This window comes from Sorex fumeus, unplaced genomic scaffold (assembly GCF_029834395.1).
Source record: "Sorex fumeus unplaced genomic scaffold, SorFum_2.1 ptg000013l, whole genome shotgun sequence".
Classification (NCBI taxonomy): domain Eukaryota; kingdom Metazoa; phylum Chordata; class Mammalia; order Eulipotyphla; family Soricidae; genus Sorex; species Sorex fumeus.
This window is the reverse complement of record NW_026606070.1, coordinates 13,603,439-13,612,057: the sequence shown is the minus strand read 5'-3', so window position 1 is coordinate 13,612,057 and position 8,619 is coordinate 13,603,439. Positions and strand designations below refer to the sequence as shown.

The window sequence follows — 8,619 nt, the reverse complement described above, 5'->3', positions numbered from 1 at the left end:
ACTTGGGAGTACCTCCTCTCCCCACACAGTGCAAAAGGAGCAATTACAGCATCTCTTCAGAATCAGCTATCAGGAGATCCAGTGTTGCCTTTATACTATGTAGACCTATTTGTGAAACTTGGGAATTTCCACTGGCATTTGCAGTTGCTTTATAACCTCAAACCGGGGTTTAGATGAAAATGCCATTGCCCAGAAGTATTAATTCTGGTCTTATTTGTGTCTCACATATCTTACAAGTTTTTTCCTTCTTATAGTTCTAACACTAATTAGGAAACCGGTTTTCTTATAGGTATTATTTTTCCAAGAGAGATTCATTAGAGGGTTTGCAAATTTCTACAAATCATGCAAAAAATAAAAAATAAAAAAAAGAGAGAAAAATCAGAGCTGAATAAAAATACAAAATGGTTTGGGTCAGGAATTAACACTGATTTGTATAAAAGAGATCAGTTTTATATATTTGTATAAAAGAGACCATCATGTTAAATGAAGTAAGCCAGAAGAAGGACAAACACAGGATGATAACACTCATATGTGGTATTTTAGATAACTGGATAAGGGAATACAATGTTTTAAAGGGAGGATGACCTGATCAATCTGGGCCCCAGAGTACAGGGAGAAGGAAAGAAATATTGGAGTGGCAGAGCAGAAGAGAAAGATGAACACCAATGGGGGCCGGGCCAGGGCACTAAGATACAAAGGTGATATTAGGAATGCAACAACAACAACAAAATGTCCTCCCGTTGTTCATCGATTTGCTCGAGGGGGCCCAGTAATGTCTCCATTGTGAGACTTGTTGTTACTGTTTTTGGCATATTGAGTATGTCATGGGTACTCTCGGTAGCTTGCCGGGCTCTCCGGATATTAGGAATGGTAGAGCCAAATACTCACTCCACACAGTCAGCTGCTCTGAGATCAAGAGACCCAAACTTTAACAACCGAGCTTAGAAAGGTGCCTGTCCCCCTGGGTGAAATACAATGATCTTCACATACTCTCCTCCAAAGGAAGCTTTCTTTTTGGAGCATTTTCAGTGTTTTTTCATAACAAACAATACAAAATAAATTATTTTGGCTCTGCTTGAGGGCAGGGGTTGGAGTTCTGGATGGAAACATCCAAATATGCTGGTGGGAATGGTGGTGGGATTGTTGTTCAAATATTAAATATAGTCAAATATTGTGAACCATCATGATCACTATCATCCTGTTGTTCATCAATTGCTTCAAGCAGGCACCAGTAACGTCTCCTTCACCCTAGCCCTGAGATTTTAAAAAGTGCCATATTCAAGGCTCTTTCAGGGTTAGGAGAATGAGACCTATCATTGTTACTGGTATTTGGCATATTGGGTACGCCACGGGGAGTTTGCCAGACTCTGCAGTGTGGGCAGGTTACATTCAGTAGCCGGCTAGGTTGTCCAAAGTAAAAATGAGATAATAAGATGTCTCTTCGGGGAGCTGGGTTTTATAGTCTCTGGGTCTTGGCTGTTGATGGGATTACTGGGCATTGGGGACAGTTGTTGGGTGTGACCCCTGCCTACTGGAAGATGGAGGATCTGGGTGGAGAATGCTCAGCCCCGATCCAAGCAGGCTTGGAGATCTCAGCCCTGGGACCCGCATGCATTTGTTCTTCTGCTGGAACCTCCATGCATGTGGAGAGTGGTCTCAGCATGGTTGTGGCTGGTTCTATTTTTTTAAGTTTTTTTTTTAATTTTACTTTTATTATAATTTTATAAAGTAGTTCACAATGGACCTCCAGAACCTCCATTATGAACTACTTTATAAAATTATAACAAAAGTAAAATAAAAAAAAACCTTAAAAAAAAGCAAGGTGCTTGTCAAGAGGGCAGGCAGAAGAGGGAAGTGGTGTAGGAGAGAAACTGGGAACATTAGTGGAGGGAAGTTGACTCTAGTGGTGGGATCAGCGCTGCAATGTTGTGTGTCTGAATCTCAATTATGAATAACTTTGTAAATAACGGTGCTTTAATTTAACGGTGGCAGACTTCCACTCTCGACACTACTTCCACTACCCAGCCGTCGCCACACTCCAGGACGCTTTCTGGAACCGCGCGGCAGCTCCGGCCGAGACCCACGCACAACTGAAGACCCACAGAACAAGGTAAGCGGAACTCTCTGAGACCTTGAACTCCAGGCTCGGCGGACCCAGGGACAGAGCTTCTCTGCTTGCTCCCACCACCACAGGTGACAAAGGGATTCTAATCAGGAGCCCCACCCTACCCTTCCCTGTCTGCTTCCATCAACCACCCAGGGATCGAATTGTGCACAGGAGACCCACCCTACCCAGATAAATACCCCACTGGCAGACTTCCACTCTCGACACTACTTCCACTACCCAGCCGTCACCACACTCCAGGACGCTTTCCGGACACATCATAAGACACTAAATACCCGTCTTCTGGAATTGTCGTACCATATTTGATAGGGTTCAAATATGGTAACACCTACAAGGGTGATTAGAGGTCACCCCAAAAGCCTCTATACCTCTCGGAAAGACTGGCAAGCTACCGAGAGTATTCCGCCCGCATGGAAGAGCCTGGCAAGCTATCCGCTGTGTATTCGATATGCCAAAACCAGTAACTACAACTGGTCTCATTCACCTGACCCTGAAGGCTTCACCGACATGGCAGCACTGAGAAGGATGAGAAAGGAGAGGCCGACAAAATCTCAAGGCCGACCTAGGCTGCCACAACGAAGGAAGACAAAAATGATCGTCTGTACTTTCAATGCACGTACGCTAGCATCAGATGCATCCATCGAGGACCTGATGGTACAAGCGCGAATGATCAAGTACGACATCATTGGTCTGACCGAGACAAGAAGACACGAATCTCACCATGCCGTTTTCGACACTGGAGAAGAATTGTTCCTCGGAACATGCGATAAAAGAGGTGTTGGAGGCGTAGGTGTCCTTATCAACACAAACTTGGCCAAGAGCATTGATTCATTCGAATGCCTAACAACCCGAATCGGACGTTTACATTTGAATAGATGTGGCTCACTGCCTGCAGTTTCTATCTTCGTTGTCTACGCACCAACATCTCATTATGATGAAAGAGAAATCGAGAAGTTCTACATGGAGCTAGAGAAATTCTATAAAGAAGACCACACCTTCTACAAGATCATTGTGGGTGATTTTAATGCAAAGATAGGACCGAGAAGATCAGCTGAAGAACTTCACATCGGAACCCATGGCCTAGAATGGAACGAACAGGGTGAGAGACTGTCTGAGTTCATCATGTCGACCAAGACCATTCATGGTAACTCACAGTTCCAGAAGGCAGAATCTAAACGATGGACATGGGAGTCTCCCGGTGGACGATTCCACAACGAAATAGACCACATCATATTCAATCGACGGTTTTGCCTGACTGATGTCGCTGTTGTCCCAAAATTTCGAACGGGATCGGACCACCGTCTCCTTCGTGCAAAATTCTACTTCACAGAGCGGGGAGAAAGGGCTGCAAAGTTCAAAAAGAGAACTCCCAGAACGACCACCAACTGGGAACTCTTTGGTACTATTGCGGCAACATGGGAAGATGCCATTGTTGACAACATTGACGAGGAATACGATCGACTGGTTCAGCACCTCCATGAATGTGCGAGGAATGCCAAGAGAGAGATAGCCACAAAAAGTCGCCTATCTTCGAAAACTCTTGAGCTAATTCGCCAGCGTGGTTTGGCGCATGCCTCAGGCAACCGCAAGCTAACGTCCGAGCTTGCAAAGCAGTGCAGAGATGCGATCAAGGAAGACCTCAAAGAGAGAAGAGCAGAAGTACTGGTAGATGCGGCAGAAGCCGGGAAAAGTATTCGTAACGCCCGCCTGTCCTTCGCCAACTATAAGACCAAGATGACTGCCCTCCGACGTCCTGATGGATCCATCACATCCTCCAGAACGGCAATGGAGAAGATTATCCATGACTTCTACTCAAATCTCTTCGATAGCCATGTCCACTTGCCGACATACCAAATTCCACAGGATGGGTATGTCGTTCCCAACGTTCTCCCTTCCGAAATCCGACACGCCATTTCGTCAGTAAAGAAGCAAACAGCACCCGGCCCAGACAAGGTCAGACCTGAACACCTGAAGAACCTGCCGTCAGTACTCATCAATACACTGGCTCGGCTCTTCACTCGCTACCTGTCTGAATGCAAGGTTCCATCTCAATGGAAAACCAGCAGGACCGTACTACTGTTCAAGAAGGGAGACATCCATGACATTGGCAACTATCGCCCGATCTGCCTATTGTCTGTCATCTACAAGTTGTTCACTCGAGTCATCCTGAATAGGATTGGCAGAACACTAGATGAAGGACAACCATGTGAGCAAGCAGGGTTCCGCAAAGGATTCAGCACCATCGACCATATCCACACGATAACCAAACTCATTGAGGTTTCTCGGGAGTTCAAGATGCCGCTCTGCTTAACGTTCATTGATTTAAAGAAGGCCTTTGATTCTGTTGAGACGGAAGCGGTCATTGAAGCCCTAGCCAATCAGGGCATACAAGCCCAATACATCAGGATCCTCCGTGAGCTGTATTGCGGATTCACTACCAGGATCTCACCATTCTACAAAGAAGTGATCGTTGATGTCAAGAGAGGGGTGCGGCAGGGTGATACCATTTCACCAAAACTCTTCAGTGCCACCCTCGAGAACATCATGCGACGACTGGAATGGGAAGGAATGGGAGTGAAGATAGATGGTCGGCAACTACACCACCTCCGCTTTGCTGATGACATTGTTTTAATAACACCAAACATCAGCCAAGCGGCACAAATGCTGGCCGACTTTGACCGTGAGTGTGGAAAGGTAGGACTACAGCTGAATCTTACGAAGACAATGTTTATGAGAAATAGCCTTGTTCCTGACGCCCCATTCTCTCTCAATGGAACGACCATCTCCGAATGCAACAGCTATGTGTACCTAGGTCGAGAGGTCAACATGACAAATGACCTGGCACCCGAGCTGCGCAGGAGGAAGAGAGCGGCTTGGAACGCCTTCAAGAACGTCGAAGAAATAGCTAAGAGGACGAAGAACCTCCGGCTCCGGGCACATCTGTTTGATTCCACTGTTCTTCCTGCATTAACATATGCCTCAGAGACCTGGGCCCTACGCAAACAAGATGAGAACGCCATTCAGGTCTCCCAAAGAAGAATAGAAAGAGCTATGCTTGGAATATCACGTTTCACTCAAATGAGAGAACGAATCCGGAGTTCTGACATCCGTCGACGATCAAGGATCAGGGACGCTGTCTCATTTGCCAAGGTGTCGAAAATCAGATGGGCTGGTCACGTAATGAGATTTAAAGACGACCGTTGGACTAGAGCTGTTACTGATTGGATTCCACGGGATGTCAAGAGACCGCGTGGCCGCCCACCTACCAGATGGTCAGACTTCTTTGTCAAGGTCATGAACGATCGGTTTGAGGCCCTCCATGTTCCCAGAGCGAAGAGATGCCATTGGGCTACACTAGCACGCGACAGGGACAAATGGAGACGTTACTGGCGCCCGCTCGAGCAAATCGACGACTAACGGGAAGTTAAGTTAAGTGATTAAGTGAATTTTAAAATAAGAAACCAGTCTCTTAAATGTGTTCATTCTCCCATATCCATTTTTGTGTAGTGATTATTATTTCCTAGGTTGTGGCTAGCTTCATATGGGGAAACATATTGGTTAATACAGAAGAAAGTTCTTATAAAGTAACAAAATAGGAAACTAACACCCAAGAGTGGCCAAGATTAGTACCTGGAAGTTTGCTCCATGACTTGGAGGCCAGCCACACATGCTAGGGGAGAAGGGACCTCAGATAGAGAAGGGAGCACCAAATAAAGGGTGTTGGGAGGCTCCTCCCAGGATGGGAGAAGCATGCTGAAAGTAGACTATAGACCAAACATGATTGCCACCCATTGCCTCTTTTGCAAAACACAACACCCAATAAGAGAGAGAGAACAAAAGGGAATGCCCACACAGGTAGGGTGGGATGAGGGTATGGGGGGGTGGGATACTGGGACCCATGGTGGTGGAAAATGGGCACTGGTGGAGGGATGGGTACTTGATCATTGTATAACTGAAACCCAGGCACAAAAATTTGTAAGTCTACATGTGTACCTCATGGTGTTTCACTAATAAAAATTAAAAAATAAAAAAACATATCCATTTAAGAAATAAAAAAAGAAGGAATTCCTTTCAGATGAATCAGATCTATGAAATGACTTTATGGCACACATATTTTGGAAAACATTTGCATATAACTCTTTCATTTTTCATACCTGATCACAACTATTGGTGCCAATGGGATAATTGCTAATAGTATGTTCTTAGTTATGGTTCTCACTTGAGATGGCATTTTATATGCCCAGTTGCCTACCTGATGTGTCTTCTAGCACCTTAACCTAACAAGACTAAAACTAAACCAGGCATCTATCATCACTAAGCTTCTTCTGTCAAGAACATAATTTCAACAATCTGTTTTTCAAATTTCAATATTTTGGTCCTAAATCGCATCATTCCTTCAATCACACATGTTGAGACCACTAAATCATTGTTTTTAATAGAAATCTGCCTTCTCAAATATTGTTTTAGAGGGGGTACACCAGGTGTTGATCAGAGTTCACTCCTGTCTCTCTTCTCAGACATCCCTAGTAGCTCAGGGGACCACGTGAGATAGTGGACACCAGAACAAACGCTGTAGATCAGCTGTGTACAAGCAAATACCCCACCAGCTGTACCATCACTCTAGTCCCTGTCATATCAATTTTATTTGGATTTATAGCTGGGTGTTAAGTGAATCACTTCTTTTCTTTATTAAATTTTATTTTATTTTAGGCAATTGGTTTACAAAAAGTAGTGTTTAATATATAAAACATTTAGTCAACACACTCTCCATCAGAGTGTTGCTTTTCCTCCACTGCAGTCCCAGGGTCACCATGTGCCCTGCCCGTCATAAAATTCCTACTTAAGACCATCACAGTGGTAGCTATTTAGTGGTTCACATTTACTGAATCTTTCCTGTCCTTTTCCCATTTCTCCTCTTGCATTTCTTTCATTCCTATGTAGACTGGTCTCAACTATTTACCCTATGTACTCTTTTCTATAGGGCCGGAGCAATAGCATAGCAGGTAGGGCATTTGCCTTGCACGCGGCTGACCCAGGTTTAATTCCTCTGTCCCTCTCTGAGAGCCCCTCAAGCTACCGAGAGTACCTTGCCCACAGGGCAAAGCCTAGCAAGCTACCCGTGACATATTCGTTATGCTCTAAACAGTAACAACAAGTCTTAAAATTTGTTCTGAGACATTACTGGTGCCCGCTCAAGCAATTCGATGAACAATGGGAGGACAGTACTACAGTGCTACTCTTTTCTATATGGCCTGCCTTTTCTCATATGGAATCAAAACAATATATTTCCCAATTTCTGACTCTAGGCATGATGATGTAGAATCCAGGAAAGTGTACTTCATGGCCTCCAATTACATGGAGCATGAATGACCAAAGTGCCAGCATTTGTTTGGATAATCCAGACAATGATTGACTATCCCAAGGGATGCATTATTACACTGAAGGCCAGTGTTAGCTTAGAGATACTCTAGTGACCTTGTGAAGGCATTTTTCGTTTATGGGAAAATCTGCAATGCTTTCATCCAATTTTCCTTCCTTTAGTTCGACAGGGTCAGACCTATATCCTGACCCTACAGCCATCTCAGTCTTCCAGGCTTCTTCACCCATTCTCTCTCACAACTATTTTCATACTGAATTCATTTTTTTTTACAAATTTGCGTGGCATCCTTGTGCAGGGGCCATGCTGATCTTCTCTGTATCATTCCAATTTTTAGTACATATGCTGCCGAAGTGAGCACCCATAATGAATTCTTAACATGGTTATTCTCTTCTTGGCCACTGAGCATCTGATTTCTAGGCCTTCTTTGTGGTTTTGCTCTGTTGGTTAGCAATTTTTTTTTTTAAAAAAGTGGTTCTAAAATATTCTCTATTTTTTCTTGGTCTCTGTCATCAAGAGAAAGGTGTGACCTGTACTTAGTTTCAGGAAGAAAATAGATGTAAAGATTTGAGTGGATTCACCCATTTCCCTTTTAATAAACTGACAGCTAGACAACACTCAGGCCTGTGAGAAAAATGCAGCCAATATCAGATGATAAGTTGTTTGTTGTTCAGACTATTGTATCAATGAAATAGTGATAAAACCTTCAAATAAGATATTGCCTTCAAATCTTTATTTGGAGGAACAAAAAACAAGACAATACATAAATACATCTTCTTTTTTTTAGATATCATATATTAGATACCACACAGTGCTTCAGAATTGAAAACTTATTATCACTTGTCAGTACTAAGCTTGAGTTCTACATAGTACCAAAGGAAAGTAGAAATTCAGCTCAATATTTTATGTTGCTTTACCTGGGTCTTCTTAGGTTTAGAATGGAAGTATAGAATATTCCTGAGTAGAAAGCTGTATTATCACTCAAGTGACCTTGATATTAGAAAAAGAGTAGATGTTCTTTTCTTATAAAAATCAGTAGGAAATTCTGAATATACAAATGTAGTCTTAGATGTTTTATTAGGTCATATTATCATCTTTGTCCAACTGAAAAGATTTT

The 8,619-nt window shown here is 43.5% G+C and overlaps 1 non-coding gene across 1 annotated transcript; it reads right to left on the bottom strand.

Annotated features, from left to right (window-relative positions):
* Nucleotides 1-7,755: 7,755 nt before the first annotated feature.
* Nucleotides 7,756-7,863, bottom strand: LOC130020878 (U6 spliceosomal RNA). Its single transcript, XR_008792072.1, has one exon. It is a non-coding gene; the product is annotated as a U6 spliceosomal RNA (small nuclear RNA).
* Between the last annotated feature and the right edge of the window lie 756 nt (nucleotides 7,864-8,619).